Source organism: Marmota monax, unplaced genomic scaffold, assembly GCF_021218885.2.
Source record: "Marmota monax isolate L192 unplaced genomic scaffold, Marmota_monax_Labrador192_F-V1.1 WCK01_AAM20220418_F8-fsc00128, whole genome shotgun sequence".
NCBI classification, from domain to species: domain Eukaryota; kingdom Metazoa; phylum Chordata; class Mammalia; order Rodentia; family Sciuridae; genus Marmota; species Marmota monax.
The window spans coordinates 655,242-672,705 of NW_026693452.1; the positions used below are offsets into that span (position 1 = coordinate 655,242).

At 37.7% G+C, this 17,464-nt stretch overlaps 1 non-coding gene across 1 annotated transcript; it reads right to left on the reverse strand.

Moving 5' to 3' along the window:
- Nucleotides 1-17,071: 17,071 nt before the first annotated feature.
- On the reverse strand, nt 17,072-17,178 carry LOC124101619 (U6 spliceosomal RNA). Its single transcript, XR_006854669.1, has one exon. It is a non-coding gene; the product is annotated as a U6 spliceosomal RNA (small nuclear RNA).
- Between the last annotated feature and the right edge of the window lie 286 nt (nt 17,179-17,464).

Below are 17,464 nucleotides of genomic sequence, written 5' to 3' on the forward strand. Positions count from 1 at the left end.
AATGAAGATAGTAGGTTAATGATCTAAATGGTTCAACATTTCAAGTTAGGGAGTAAGTTTAGATCCCAAAATCAGAATTTATGAGGCACTGCTAAGGTTTCAGAGAGGGTTGTTATCTGGTCAAGGAAAACCAGAGTTTGTGAAGCGCCACTAAAGTTTTAGAGGGGGATGTTATCTGGTCAGGGAAAGCCAGGCATGGGTGAGTTCAAGGCACAGGCAGGCATTCCAAGTAAGTTTAGAAATCACAGTAATTTATAGTAAAACAGAAATTAACTTTTCATGACTTTGTGATGAGATGGCTCCCAATCTTAAAATGAAATTAGGCTGGGTTCATCACCTGTCTCTAAATAAAATACAGGATAGGGCTGGGAATGTAGCTCAGTGGCTGAGTGTCCCTGAGTTCAATCCCCAGTACCAAACATAAAAAAAAGAATAGACTCTGTATGTATTTATATCAGAAACAGTATTTATGAAACTATACTATACATGACAAACTTTAATAATCTCTGTTATGTCTCTTTTTTAATGCCAATTATCATGTTCCTTAAATTAGCTTTATGACCCACTAAAAGAGCATGATGGGCAATTAGAAAACATTGAGATACTCCAGCACACATAGAAGAGAAAAAACAGTATGAGCAAATAAAGTCAGAATTAGAAGCTTAATGGAAAAATAATGAACCAAGTTTAATGATTGCCTTTGTTAAAAATATGAAGAGTGATTTTCTGCATAGATTCTTAGGTTCTTATTATTTTTCATCCTCTTAGATGTCTTTATTACTTTCTATTTTCCTGTGGAATATGTAGCAACTATAACTATGGAGCCATTTAATTCATGAACAGTATTTCTCTTTCTGACATTTGAGAGAGTTCATAATCTATAAAAGAAGAAGAGACATTTGATTTGCAACCAGCTTTGAGTCAATAGGGCCAGAAAACTTTCATAAAAGAAAAAAATGGGTATTTGTTCATTGCAAGCTAAACCAGATTAACTAGTTTACATTTCAGCAAATATTTGGTTGAGATGGCTCTGTATAGGCTATTGATTTGAAGCAATAATTACAGTATTTCCCAGGCCTCATCCTCTTAAGTATTGAGCTATTGGGGCATTCAGTTACAATTCATCAGTTCTGCTACAGTAAAGAAGAATTTCCATCATGGTTATAATTTTTTTTGTTAATAAGACAGCAGGGTATAAGCTAGGATAGCCATCCTATACCACCAAAACAAATAATCACAAGTTTTAGTGGCTAAGTACAGTAAAGGCTTCTTACTGCCCATGTCACAATTCCATGCACACCAAGGATCTCTCCTCTGAACAGGGACCCAGGGACCCAGGCCATTTCCATCTTGTTCTTTAACCATCTTACAGGTCCATAGTCACTCTGGCATCACTTGACTAGAAAGTGGAAAGGAGGGAAAGATACAATTAATAAAATGCTGGATCTCTTAGGAATCTGATCTGGAAGTAATTCATTACTTTCATCACATTCCACTGGTCTGAACCCAGTCATGGAGTCAACCCAACACCAAGGGAAGTTGGGAAACATGAAGAGCACTCAGATATGGGAAAGCTCCAGGAGCCACAGGCAGAAAAGTCTCCCCAACTTATATAGTGATCATCAGTTTATGCAGAAGAAGCCCTGCATCTTGACTGAGTAGATGAGACCCAGGACCACTTCTACGTATTTCTGTAGCATTACTGAATTCTTCATCCAGGTTTATTATAAATGTTATTGTTCTTGTCTTTATACAAATATTGGATATCCTTTTTAAAACTACCTTAAATATGGAGATTAGGTTGAAGATAGGGAACAGGCCCAAAATCACTATTCTGTATAGTTTATATTAACCTGAATTTGCATTTTTAATATTGTTACTTTTAAATAATTTGCATCTTTTTATGGAGGGAGGGTGTTTACCAGGGATTGAACTCAGGGGCACTCAACCACTGACCCACAGCCCCTGCCCAATTTTGTATTTTATTAGAGACAGGGTCTCACTGAGTTAATTAGCACCTTGATGTTGCTGAGGCTGGCTTTGAAATTGTAATCCTCCTATCTCGGCCTCCCAAGCTTCAGGGATTACAGGTGTGAGCCACCATGCCCAGTGATAATTTGTATCTTAATCACCTTGATTCAAACTGCTAAATCTAAATGCATTAAAATGCAAACTCAAGGAAACTACTGCTGACTATTAAATCAGAATTTATCATGGTGGAGCCCAGGAATCTGCATTTTAAAACATTTCATAGGTTATTCTTGTGTGTACTAATTTTTGAACCACTGCCCACCAAGAAGAACTGAAATACCTTTCACTTGGAAGCTGAGTCTGTTTGTGATTACAAAAGAATCTCAGATCTAAGAGCCAATTTCAACCATCTTTTTCAAATAAGGACAGTCAAGCATAGAAAATTCTAGGCTTGTAAATTGTCATGACACTGACTGAAACCAATGAAGACAGAGCCAATATGATCAAGGCCAGAAAAAGAAGAAATCAGGATAGACTTCACTTAGACACTGAAACTATGCAAAACTTTATTATTTAGGGGTGTGTGTGTGTGTGTGTGCTCATGTGTGTGTGCATACTCATCTCTACTGCCGCAGTCTAGCTGGGCACAATTCAGGAACCACTTGTCAAAAGAAACGAACTTTATTTTTAGAACCACACACCACACCACACAGCTCCTCAGGAAAAACCCTCAGAGCCCAACTGCCACCACCAGCTTCTCCCAAGCCTCTCAACCTCCCCCACTCCTCCTGCTCTTGAGGCCGATTGGCTGGGTCGCGTGGGCGGAGCCAAAAAAAGTCCCCCAATGAGCAGCTCCATAGTCTGAAAGGGCGGGGAAACAGCCCAATGAGCATCACTGCGAGGAGCCAATCAGCTAGAAGTTGCTGGGGCCGCTGTGAGCCAATCATCAGCTGGCAGCTGGAAGTTTGCTGGGGCCTCTTCGGCTGTGGCTCTCAACATCTCCCCCTCTCTGTTTAAACAACAAGCATGTGGCTTAGGGACCGTGCCTGCCTTAGGTTGTCCAATAGTACATATGGTCCTTACCCGTTATCAGATGAGCTGACCTCAAGGCGTCAGCATCCTGTCTTAGGTTGGTACCATTGCAATTGGATCTTACCCATCACTGGCTACCAGTCCAGTATACAGCCACACCTGTGGATAGGTCTTTGTATCAGTGGGGGGGTGAGGTTCTTTGCCTCACCTCTGTTGGCCCCCAAATTTTAGCTGAACGACCATGACAAGCAGAAGGGAGGAAGATACACCAAGCCAATTGACGGCTCCTTTTGGAAAAATTGTACCACCGATGACATCATCAGCAAAAATACCCCAACACTACCACAAGTCGATGCACCAACAGACAGTTAACAATGCATACAGGTGAGTTCACAATGCATACAAGTGATTCATAGTCCAGGCAAGTTCTGCAAGCAGTTCAGTGATGGCTCCTTTTGGAAAAATTGTACCACCGATGACACCATCAGCATAAATACCCCAACACTACCACAAGTCGCTGCACCAACAGATAGTTCACAATGCATACAAGTGAGTTCACAATGCATACAAGTGATACATAGTCCAGGCAAGTTTTGCAAGCAGTTCAGTGATGGCTATTGCAGAAGCTGTAGATTGGTTTTATTTTTGTCTTCACCGGCACTGGGATGAAGATAGGAATTCTGGCAATAATGGCTAAAGAAAAAATTATATAACATTCCAGAAGGCACTAAAAGAAAACAAATTTCTTTTTTTTTTAGAAAACAATTTTCTTAACAATGTACCTTATCTTCAACAGAATTATTAAATATAATGAAAAGGAAATGTGAAAGTAAACAAACAGATCTGTTAACCTCCTTTTTTGTTCATATATTAAAACAATCCTCAACAGCTGTTTACCCAATTTAAATTAAACCATTTAAATCACGTGGAAAAAAAATTTGGATCCATTTTTTCATGAGCGCTCATCATATATGATATATGGACATACATACATTCAAACGTATAACACAAAACACAAGTGTGCACACATAATATAATACATACAACACATAACATAGTAAAGGCCTTATAACATTTTACAGGTGAAATCTCCATTGCAATGTTTAAAAACTCTATAGTCAAAAAATAGAACTGATCAGTAAAACATTAACCTAGGTCTGTATGAGCTCAAAAAACAAAATAGAACTTCATGATGTGGGAAAGGATAATAATAAAATAGATATTGAAAAAAGCATCCTGGTTCTGTCACAGATGTAAGACTAGCCAAACGGGAGTTTTGGATATCAGTTGTTATGGATTTGAGCCAAATCATCTTCTTTTTGGTCTGTAGAAATCGCTTTAGTTAATCTTTCTGGAATCCAAATCAGCTGCTGTTCTCCCTGTGGAAACACATAAACAGACCCCCGACTCCAGACAATCACTGGATCAGGACCTTTCCATTGTCCTGTTAGAATATCCTTCCAAAGTACCTTGGGCTTATGCACATTTTTTGGACACATATGCCTTTCCACAGCACTAAGTCCTGATGAATCCAAATTTAAAAAGTTTAGAGTAAAAAGTGTTATTTTAAGTTTATCTTTGGGGAATATATACCCCTTCCCAATTCCTTCTTTTTGCTTTAATAAGTACATTTTAATAGTTTGATGAGCTCTTTCAACTATGCCTTGTCCCTGTGGATTGTATGGGATTCCTGTTATATGAGTAATGCCAAATGATGAGCAAAATTGTTTAAAAGAGGTAGAAGTATAACCAGGGGCATTATCTGTTTTTAACTGTTTTGGAACACCCACAGTGGCAAAATTTTGTAAGCAATGAGCTATAATATCTTTAGTTTTTTCTCCGGTATGAAGGGAGCCCATCAAAAATCCAGAAGAAGTATCAACTATAACATGCAAATATTTTAATTTTCCAAATTCTGGCAAGTGTGTGACGTCCATCTGCCAAATATGGTTAGGTATCAGTCCTCTAGGATTGATTCCAAGATTAACTTGTGGTAAAAAGGTCACACAATTTTGACATTGTTTTATTACTTGTCTAGCTTGTTCTTTAGTTATTTTAAAATGCTTTTGTAAAGTATTAGCATTGACGTGGAACTTTTTATGAAAATTTGTAGCTTCTTCTAGCGTAGAGAAAATATGTATGTCATGTGTATTTTTATCTGCAAAATAATTGCCCAAACTAAGGGCTCCAGGCAATCCTGTATGTGCCCTGATATGTCCTATAAAGAACGGATCTTTTCTGTCCCAGATTAGACTTTGTATAGTGGAAAGCAAAGAGAAAACAGTAGAGGAAGAGGAAATCCTACCAGCATCTTCAAGGGATACTATAGCATTAACTATATACTGACTATCGGAAAATAAATTAAATACAGAATCTTTAAACATCACAAAAGCTTGTAATACTGCATTAAGCTCTACCTTTTGAGCTGATTGTTTGGGTACTAAAAATGTAAAAGTTTGATCAGGTGTAACTATTGCTGCTGTACCATTATTTGACCCATCAGTGAATATATTTGGAGCATTCATAATAGGTGTTTTTCTTGTCATTTTTGGAAAAATTACAGGATGCAATGACCAAAAAGACAATAAAGGATTAGATGGTAAGTGGTTATCAAATGAAACATTAGATTTGCACATGATTATTGCCCAAGTATTTAACTCATTAGTTAACTCATCAATTTGATTCATAGTATATGGAGTAATAATTTTATTGGGAGAAATTCCAAACACTCCCTTTGCTGCTTTTATTCCTTTGAGTATTAATTGTCCTACAGCCTCAGGATACCTAGTAAGAATAGTGTTAGGAGAATAAGATAAATATATCCATAATAATGGACCTTCTTGCCAAAATATTCCTACAGGAATATTTTTTTGTTGGTAGTACAATAAATAATAAAGGCAAACTTATATCAATTCTATCCAAATGCATATTTTCCATATATGTTTCAATGATTTTTAATGCCTTTCTTGCTTCAGGCGTTAACATTCGGGGTGAATTTGGATCTGATGGACCTTTTAGGATATCAAATAAAGGTCCCAACTCTCCTGTTGGTATACCTAGATAAGGCCTTATCCAATTTATGTCTCCTAATAACTTTTGAAAGTCATTAAGTGATTTGAGTTGATCTACTCGTATTTGAATTTTTGGTGGACGGACCATGGTTGAGGATAATAGAACTCCTAAATAATTAATTGGAAAATTTAATTGTACTTTATCTATTGCTATCTCTAGATTATAATTTTTTAATAAGTTTGTAAGTGTGGCATAACATTCTAGCAATGTGTTTTTATCTTTGTGTGCTAATAATACATCATCCATATAGTGAAATATTTGTAGTTCAGGATTTTGATTTCTAAGTGGCTGGATTACTTTGTTAACATAAATTTGACACATAGTTGGGCTGTTAGCCATCCCTTGAGGGAGTATTTTCCACTCATATCTCTGATCAGGACCTTCATGATTCAGTGCAGGGATAGTAAATGCAAAACGTGGACTATCCTCAGGATGAATTGGAATTGAAAAAAAAAACAATCTTTAATATCTATAACTAAAACATACCAAGTTTTTGGCAAAGCAGACAATTGAGGAATCCCCAATTGAGCAGGTCCTATAATAACCATCTCATTATTAATGGCTCTTAAATCTTGCAATAATCTCCATTTACCAGATTTCTTTTTGATGACAAAAATGGGAGCATTATGGGGAGATACAGAAGGTTATATATGTCCTTCCGCTAATTGTTGTTTGACCAGGTCATGGGCTGCTTGTATCTTTTCTTTAGTCAGGGGCCACTGAGGAACCCATACTGGTCTTTCTGATTTCCAAGTAATTTTTATTGTCTCAGTGGCCCTTTCTGAAAATCCAACCCATGTCTGTCTGTTCCTTGATCTATTTGTATTGGTGCTGCTATACCTTGTTCTTGTTTTTCTAATCTTTTTCCTTTCCTAAAACCTTGTCTAGTCATAATAGTGGGTGCATTTTGGTTGATGTTATTTGTTAATGCCAAACCTAATTGATCTAGGACATCTCGTCCCCATAAATTTACGGGAAGATGATCCAATACATATGCCTGTATAGTTCCTTCACATCCTTCAGGATCCTTCCAATCTAATACCATTGCACTTCTATGGGGATTAGTCGCCACTCCTAGGCCTCGAAGCGTTTGAGTGGCTTGTTGTAATGGTCAATGTTTTGGCTATTCTTGAAGAGAGATGATGCTAAGGTCTGCACCTGTATCCAGTAGCCCATTAAATTCATGTCCTTGAATATTTAGTTTTAGCATGGGGCGAGAATATAAATTTAAAGAAAGCATAGCCCATTCTACACCTGTGGAGCCTAATCCCTTGGAACCTCTTTCTACAGCACGACTGGAAAATTTATCATGTAGGCTGGGTATTATTAGTAACTGTGCTATTCTATCTCCTGGTGAAATTACTGATATACCCTTTGGAGAACTGGCTATAATTTTTATTTCACCTTCATAATCGGGATCAATTACCCCAGGACTTATCATAAGTCCTTTTAGAGTAGAAGAGTTGTGTCCCAATAATAAGCCTACTGTTCCTTTGGGAAGAGGTCCTTTTACCCCTGTGGGAATGATTTGAACTCCCATCTCCGCTGTGGCTCTCAACATCTCCCCCTCTCTGTTTAAACAACAAGCATGTGGCTTAGGGACCGTGCCTGCCTTAGGTTGTCCAATAGTACATATGGTCCTTACCCGTTATCAGATGAGCTGACCTCAAGGCGTCAGCATCCTGTCTTAGGTTGGTACCATTGCAATTGGATCTTACCCATCACTGGCTACCAGTCCAGTATACAGCCACACCTGTGGATAGGTCTTTGTATCAGTGCTGGGGGGGGGGGGGGATGAGGTTCTTTGCCTCACCTCTGTAAGGGGCCCCAGCAAACTTCCAGCTGCCAGCTGATGATTGGCTCACAGCGGCCCCAGCAACTTCTAGCTGATTGGCTCCTCGCAGTGATGCTCATTGGGCTGTTTCCCCGCCCTTTCAGACTATGGAGCTGCTCATTGGGGGACTTTTTTTGGCTCCGCCCACGCGACCCAGCCAATCGGCCTCAAGAGCAGGAGGAGTGGGGGAGGTTGAGAGGCTTGGGAGAAGCTGGTGGTGGCAGTTGGGCTCTGAGGGTTTTTCCTGAGGAGCTGTGTGGTGTGGTGTGTGGTTCTAAAAATAAAGTTCGTTTCTTTTGACAAGTGGTTCCTGAATTGTGCCCAGCCAGACTGCGGCATCTACCACTTCCTTTCTCATCACATTGTCTAATTTAACCCTCCCATGATATCTTCTAAGAATCTATTAAACAAAACCCACCTCCCAATTGGTCTTTATGCTAATGATATCATAACATCCTTTCCTGTGAGAATTCAGTAAGATAATACAGGTGAAGTAATTAACCCAGTTCCTGACACCAATATGACTAAATCAATGCCAACAATTATCAGAAACTGACATCCCCACTGACAGACCCATAGTGTGGGCTCTAAAATAATCCCACAGAAGGTCCAGAAATTGACGCCCTGATAGACCATTACCCAAAGAAGATCATGCATGGATGACACAGGTAGTCCTGATGGATACATCATGACATCCAACAGGAAATGAGTTAGGAATTCCAGGCCACCCAAGTTTACCCTGTCCCACGGAGGATTGCCAAGGTAAATGAGACATTGCCCAACTCCACCATTACTACCATCCAAGACGCCCACTCAGAGGTTTTAAGCCTAATGTAAATCAGCAGATAATTTGCCTGTATTTACCTCTTATAGACATGGCCTTAGAGTTTTCTGAAACAAACTACCCATCAGTTCAGAAAATGACAGTGTTCAATTTTAAAGGGTCTATCTGCCCCCTCACAGGGATGTGGTCAGGAAGAGAGAGAAGAAAAAAAAAAAAGAAGGGAGAAAAGACCTCAAATGCCTTAAGGCCACAGAAAGAATCAGGCTACAATGTTTTGCATGTGCTGTGATGAATTTAAATAAGCAAGGCAAGGCAAACAAGAACAACACCCCTTTAACTTTGGTATGCAAAATCTGAGCACAGCAAAAAAGAGAACTATTGGATGGCACTGATTGGATGGCTTTGAAAAGAAAGTTTCCTCCCAAGTACTAGAGGAAGAAACATGGTAAATGAAAATATAATTCTGTTTTTTAAACTATGGGTCATAATCCATTAATGGATCATGATGATCAATTTTAGCTCATTTTTCAGAATGTGATGGAATTAAAGAATAGAACAGAGCCTCAGACATAGTACAGATATTTTTTAAAGGCTTGTCTAAGTTTGAATATGTATTGGGGTCACAATGTAACTTTTTAAATAGTGGAGTGTAGTGAAAAAAGTTTGAAAACTGGTGTAGTAGCAGAGTTCACTAATATAGAAGCACAGAGAATTTGAACGTAGGCTGTATCACTGGTTATTTTGAGACTTATGGAAGCTTCAATTTCTTCAAATTTAAACTGGGAATAATACCTACAAGAATTTTTAGGAAATAAGCTGAATTCATATTTGCAAACCCCTATAAATATACTCTCTGCCACAAAATAGTCACCTAATAAATGCATTTTCTTCTCCATTCCTTTTAGAATGTTATGTATATAAATAGAAGTTTCCTGACCTTGTTTCATTTTGAAATAAAGAAATAACTTTGCCCACTTGTAAACCGTCTGATTTAATAAAATGATCATTCCACAAACATAACAGAGAAATTCTCATTAAAATTCACTACAAACCTCAGTGATAGTTTCCTTTTTTTAATTAAACTTTTTGTTTTGAGATAATTATAGAATCATATGCAGTTTTAAGAAATAATATAGAGGCCGAGTGTGGTGGCACACACCTTTAATCCCAGTGGCTAGGAAGGCTGAAGCAGGAGGATTGCAAGCTCAAAGCCAGCCTCAACAACGTAGCAAGGCCCTAAGAAACTTGGTGAAACCCTGTCTCTATAAAATATTTTAAAAAGAGCCAGTTAAACACCCCTAGGTTCAATCTCCTGTAAGAAAGAAATAAAGAAGGAAGAAGGAGAGAAAGAATACAGAGAGATCCTGTGTACTTTTTACTCAGTTTCCCCACAGGGTGACATCCTGCAAAACTATGATATAGTATCTCAAATAGGATATTGACTTTGCTACAATTCACCAATCTTATTCAGATTTAGGTTTCTTTGTAGTTGCCAACTGTGATTCATTAGTAAGGGCTGACCAGACTGCAAGTTCCCAGGCTGCTTTGAGTTTTGCTTTAGAGAAAACAAATGTTTCAAGCAATTAGCAATATTTTCCACTGGCCCATGATTGGGAGCATAGAGACACATTTGCTACCAATGTGCTGACTCTGAAGTCAGTGAACAAAATACTCTCAGATTTAAATTAAAATTTAGAGCTAATCCGTAACAACGTGTCATTTCTCTTTTTCTATTTAATACAGTTGGCTCTCCATATCTGTGGGTTCCATATCCATGAATTCAACCAATAATTCAAACAATATTTGAAATTTTTCATTTATAATAAATATGTACAGACTTCATTTCTTCTCATTATTTCCTCAGCAATATGGTAAAACAAATATTTGCCTAGCATTTATATCGTATCAGGTACCACAAGTAATCTAGAGATGTTTAAAGTATGCAGGAAGATGTGCATAGGCTGTATGTGAATGCCACGCCATTTATATAAAGAGCTTAAGCATCCATAGATCTTTATATCCATGGAACGTCCTAGAACCAATCCCCCCATGGAGACTGAGGGATGATCGTATATGATAAGTGTTTTAACATACAAAGATCCAAAGAAAGGGCACAAAGTTGTCTATCTCTGTGTTGGAAAACTAACAAGCTCAAATGCATACATAGGTAGATAATCTACTCCCTGCAGAGGGGACAAACCTTCATATAACCACAGTATTATTTTCAACATCTTTAAGTAATTGTATTATTTTCATGTCGGGCGCCTGAATTATTGGTTCATGCTAAAAGACTAAGGTAGCCTTAAATGGGACTGACTGACGGTGTCATTTTTATATCCACCTTATATGAAATCATAAGATTCCTCAATTTAATCGAAGGATTTGGGCAGAAAATTTGATTTAAATGAATTTTGCCTCAAAAGCCTTTTTGATGTAGGCTTAACTATAAGGTACTGGTTCTAGGAGTTATTGACTTTTGGGAATAGAAATTTTATATTGGACAGTCTCACAACAAATGGGCTAAATAGTTGCTTTTGAAGGTCTCAGATTTATTGTTGAAGAACAGTTTGATATAATAGACATGGCATTGAACTTTGGCTAGTTTTTTCTTTTCAACTTACTATTTAAAAGAACACCTCAGCACTTGGCATTGTTCGGGCACATATTAAATTTTTAGGTAAACGTTAACTGGGATGATAATGTTGATGATGATGATGACAATGACAATGATGATGTTTTCCCTTTTACTACAGAACAGGCAATGCAAAAATGTCCTGAAGTCCAGGTCTGATATGGGTCACAAGATTGATAGAGCAGGGTGAATGCCCAAAGTGCTATTTTCAATTATCTGACTCCATGTATCCTCCTTCAACCCCCATCTTTACTGCCACCTCCAGAGCTTCAGTGAATTGCCCACCACTACCGAGACTACAGCCCTTTGCTCTTGTGTGGGTGATGCCAGCAGCAGGCTGGCGGAGAGAGTAGATCTAGATCCCCAACCAATGAACAGGGAAATCATAGCAAATCACACCCATGCACAAACACTCACACACAGAAGAGACTACCAAACCAAAGGAACATTCCCTGCAAATTAATGATTTCTATCTAAAATTAAGACTGTCAAAGTTAGAACACATAAATAGCTCAGTGATGCATGTAGTCAAATAGGTATTATTTAACACAAAGGAAGCTAATCCATGGACCTCTCTTCCAGAGTACCTTCTCACTGATGTCACAGGATGTGCTCTCTGTGGGAGAGGCAGATGGGGCAAGGATCAGCCCCTCTGAGAGAAAGCTGGCTAAATTTGGGAGGCCTGGGTCTTCACGTGGAGGACTGCCAAAGCACTCGGGCTTAAGGGACATTTACCATCCAATCTGGTTTGTCAGGGGCATAATTATGTCTGTATTTTGTCTAAATTGATGACAGCTATACTTGAGGGGGCAGGAAGCTATACCACATTCATCTTCAAAGTTTTGAAGATATGTTATAATTAATGTCACCAACATGTCCAAGTTGCAAATCAGGAAAGGATTGATTTATTATTCAGAAATGTTCTTGTTGTTTTCAGCAGGGCTATCGTTCATCATTATCTGAAATCATGTCAGCAGATAAAAATAGTAAGAGGACACAGATCAGAGTACAAATTTTGACTTAATCAGCACAATATAAAATTGCATTTCTAAAATGATCCCACTCTGCACTGATGTTGGCGAATTTATAAAGGAGAGTTTTAAACAGGCACACAGAAAGTAACTGGAAAATGTTCTTTATAAACAAGGTTAAATCTTTGTGTTTGAATTTCTGTATTTAAGTGACAAGAGATAGTCTCAAAAAAGTAGGAAAACAAGCTTCTCTGTTCTCTAATGGAATGGGAGCAGTTTGAAGTTGTGACCAGATTTCTTGATTAAGGAGAAAAAGTTAAAAGAATGTTGATCAACGACCAACCAATGTAAAAGTGATAAGAGACAGAGAGATACAAATGTTGGGAACATGAGGTTAAGGGAATAAGTCTATAAAATGGGCTTACTGTGCTGTTCCCCAGATGCATTTTATCCCAAGAAGCAGTTTACCTTCAGCTCTCCCTGGCTTAAGTGAACAGGCTATGTCACATCCCTCAGCAAACTACCTGTTACCTAACAGAGAAATGCAGGCCTGAAATAATGTCCATAAGAGGAACCCATGTTACCCTGAAGGGGGAGAATTTCATAGACCAGATTCTGAAATGCAAGGAGACAAGGATATTCTTCCTAACCATAAAATCTGTAAGAATTTATGGTTAAAAATCCAATTAGAACTTATCAATATGAGCCAAAATGACCTAGAGTTGTCATAGCAGTGGGGACTTGAAAGTCTGATGTCATCCTGCTGTGCGTTTGAAAGTCCTGTCAGTCCTGGGCAGGACTTTCTGGAAACCTCTCTGGGATCCCCAATAAAATTGGAGTGCAGGAGAAGCACACTGTCCCTCTCCTCTCTGAGGGGACTTACTCTCTCCCTTGAGAGTTTCCCGTTTCCCTTTTCCAAACCTTTCAATTAACTCATGCCTGTTACTCTGAGTGTTTGAAATCTCTCTGACTTGATTGCAAGAATCGGGGTTTGAAGGCAGGGGGAGTCTTCATGTTGCCTCAGTTTCCTGGAAAGTCCCAGATCTATAACAAAAAGGAAATAATAACAAGGGACCCTACCCAATAGGTTACTTCATTCAAGTAGTTGGGCTTCATTTTTCTGGAAACCCAAGCTGGCCTTCCTTCAGACACTTCTCAGACTCTCAGCCATAGTTTCCTCATGAATGAGATAGACAGCAAATGCAACTATTGCTCAGATGCTGCCTTGTGGATTGTTGCATTAGGAAGCTGGACCCTGGGGTCTCCATGGGGTTTTTGTTGGACCATTGGCAAATCCATAGGCTCTCTTCTACGGAAATCAGCTTGCTGCTACTTCTACTGACACAGACAAGAAGACTTTCCTGGTCCCCAAGTTTCTTTGTTCTACTTTTGCTCCCCTTAGTTGATAACTAAAGGATACATATTTAATGAATTTACACACAGTAGCTATACTTCTAACCTTGGACAGAGATCTTATCTCAGAAATGACTGGCACCTTACATGCTAAATATCTGGTTAAAAAAATAATATGGAGTAAGTCTAAGGAGGGTGTTAAATTTTCAGAACTTTTGGTTGTTTTATTCTTGTGTAAACTAAAATAACCCTCCCTCAACTAATAAAAATAATAGCTAATAATATCTAGAACTTATTGAGAATTCCACAAGTGCAAGGCACTAACAGCTTTACGTGGATTGACTTATTTAATTCCCAGAACAAGATAATTGTTACTTATATTTCTGTTTCATAAATTAGAAAACTGAGGCACTTGGAGTTTAAGTGCCTTGTCCAGGTAGGACCTCATCTAGTTGGTACCAGAATTAAGATTCAAACCCAGGTCAAAAGGATTAGAAAATTTACAGATGCATTTCTGTCTAAGTCCAAAGAAATCTACAAAATAATCTTTCTTTGTTTGTTTGTTTTGTTACTGGGAATTGAACTGAGGGTACTTTATCACCAACCTACATCTCCAGCCCTTTTTATTTTTCTGTGAAAGGGTGGGCGATCATCTGCTACCTGTATGTGGGGTGGGGGGGACACAGCAGGGGATCAGAGGACCTCCAGGCCTTTTTATTTTTAAGACAGGGTCTCACTAAGTTTGCTGAGAATCTCTCTAATTTGCTGAGGCTGGCATTGAACTTGTGATCCTCCTTCCTCAGCCTCTTGAGTCACTGGGATTATGAGTGTGCACCACCACACCTTGCTGAAATGAACTTTTCTTAGTCCTATTTATTGGCTCCACTTTATATTCCTATATCTCCCTCCCTCTTATGAATTATTTCAATCTCTTGACTGTGTTTTTTATATGCTCTCTTCATTTCTTTCTTCTTAAAGTGATTCATAAATAAATAAAATGCTAATTGGAAATTTTTTTCCAAAACTGCTATCAAAGACTAGCCATCATCATTGTCGTCATCAAGATCATCATCAGTAGTAGAAAACAATATTTTTTCATAGTATCTTTGTAAATGAAAAATATCAAAATTCATTTAAATGAAATGGAATGAGATTTGGCCAGGTCCGAAACATAGAAAAAGGGAAGATGAGAAAGAATGCTGAGATAGTGGATTGGAACTGAAGGTAAAAGCATGAACTCATCATTTTATACTACACATATACAGATAGAAACAGTAATAAGTGTGTATGTGTATAGTTGTATGCATGCTTATGTATCTTAGCTCTGTCTACTAATAAAGCCTAGAAACAACGACACCCCTGTAGTTATGAGTACACCAAGCACGTGGTCAAGGTTTCCAAATATAATTCTCCTCTACAAGGAACTGGAGTCTTTGGGAAAATGACTAATTCTGGGAGCAAGGCAAATAAAACTAAAATTGAGCCTAGAGTAATGTTTTATATCAGAAATAATTTAAGCACATAATTATGGAAAGATATTAAAAAGATTTAGGAATCAGCATCAAAATAAACAATGACAGTAACTAATTGCTACTCATAATATAATAGGAATCCATGAGTCCTAATAATACAAATAAATAAAGGAGGAAATAAATAAATGGAATAGAAAATAATGTTAGCTAGTAAATTTTAAAAATAGAAAATAAAGAACCACCATTCTGCAAGCTGTTGTAGAGGAGATTGGTCAGGATAGAAGCCGTCAATGGATACCAAAGCCAGTGGACAGAGATTGGCTGAGGTACAGATTATCTGCACAGTGTCAAAATAACTCCCCCATACACACCTAAAATACTAATCAATTTACAGAGGAAAATGGTAACTCAAAGATGGAGACATATAGCAGAGAGCAACATGAGCTGGTGATCAAGGTTGACAGTACCAACAGAAGGGTGGGTTAACATCATCTGCTTCTTGTATAATGCATTGAGATGAGCACAGCATCATTTTGATGGTATTTCTGTTGAAAGTATGTGTCATAAGAATAAATCAAACAGAGCAGAGTTGGAGATCAACCTTTAGAATGTAGGTTTTCGCTCTCTAAGACTGTCAATCACATGAAAGACGGATAAAGGTCAGGAATTGTTTAAAATTGATACTCTCAACAGAAGAAACAGCTAAATGAAACACATTTTTCTGGGTAGGATCCTGGACCATAAGAAAATAAGACATCATGGGGACATTTGGTGAGATTTAAATGGAGTCTCTGGATTGGATGATTGAGTTGTTCCAATGTTGACATATATATTTAGAGGACTATAAACTGTTTTCATGTCAGAATACAATTAGTCTTAGGAAATACACACTAGTATATGTAGGGCATATTTAAGAGTAACAAAACATCATTTCTGACATTTATTCTGTGTTTGTCAGTTTCCCATTGCTGTGACAACATTCCTGAGATAAATCAACAAAAAGGTAAGTTTTATTTTAGTTCATGGTTTCAAAGGTTTCAGTCTATGGCTGGCTGGCTCCATTACTTCTGAGTCTGTGGTGAGGCAGAACATCAGAGTAGGGAGCGCATCATGGAACAAAGCTGTTTACCTCATAGTGGCCAGGAAGCAAAGAGAGAGAGAGAGAGGAAAGGACAGGGTCCCCAAGTCTCCTTCAGTGGCATAATGAACCCTAATGATAACAACTTTCTTCCACTAAGCCTCACCTCCTAATTTTTCCACCACTTCCCCATAGTATCATCAGCTTGGAACCCATCCATTAGCATGCAGGTCTTCAGGGAACATTTAAAATCTAAATCATAATACCCTCCAAAGGTTCTAAAACAGACTAATGATAATGGAGTGTAGATGAAGAAGCAAATGCTTTGAAATCTTAAAATGAGGGATCTAGTTGAGAGATACAAAGCAGTTCTTCTATCTATCCCGCAACTGTTTTGTAAGTCTGAATTTATCTCAAACTTAATTACTTAAAATTCAAAAATAATCATTTACTTGTATTGATACACTTGAAATAGTTTGATAGGGAAGAAAAAAAAAAAACTAGGATAGTCAAAATACCACTCAACACTATTTGAACATATGCTTTACTATTATGGTGATCTGTGGTGAAGAGGAACTCCCTCCACAGAAACAGCAGAAGGTTACAGTCAATTCTCTGTGTTTACCTCTTGACATAAATCTCCAACTTTGAGTCAAATGGTGTGTCTAGTGCAAAATTATAATTATCTGTCTTGGAAAACACTTTTCTTTTTTTTTTTTCATTTAACTTTCTTTTTTTTTTTGCTTTTTTTTATATAATTTTTATTGTTGGTTGTTCAAAACATTACGTAGTTCTTGATATATCATATTTCACATTTTGATTCAAGTGGGTTATGAACTCCCATTTTTACCCCGTATACAGATTGCAGAATCAAAAATATGGAACGCTTCACGAATTTGCGTGTCATCCTTGCGCAGGGGCCATCCTAATCTTCTCTGTATCGTTCCAATTTTAGTATATGTGCTGCCGAAGCGAGCACAGAAAACACTTTTCTTCTATGAAAAACACTATTTTTATAGGAAGAAGTTTATGTGATTCCATCTTAAAACATATAAACTAGTGGCATAGAACACAAAAAAAATAACTTTTTACAATAATTCACATAACAAGTGAAAACACTGTCAAAATATACCATGTAATTCTGCTTCTTCTTTTAACAGTGATAGCTTTGCTTATACACACTGGCTTCATTAGATGATATTTTTCTATTTTTTGTACTTACAATGTTGTAATAGTTGAATGACAACTTATTTTAGTTGAATTAA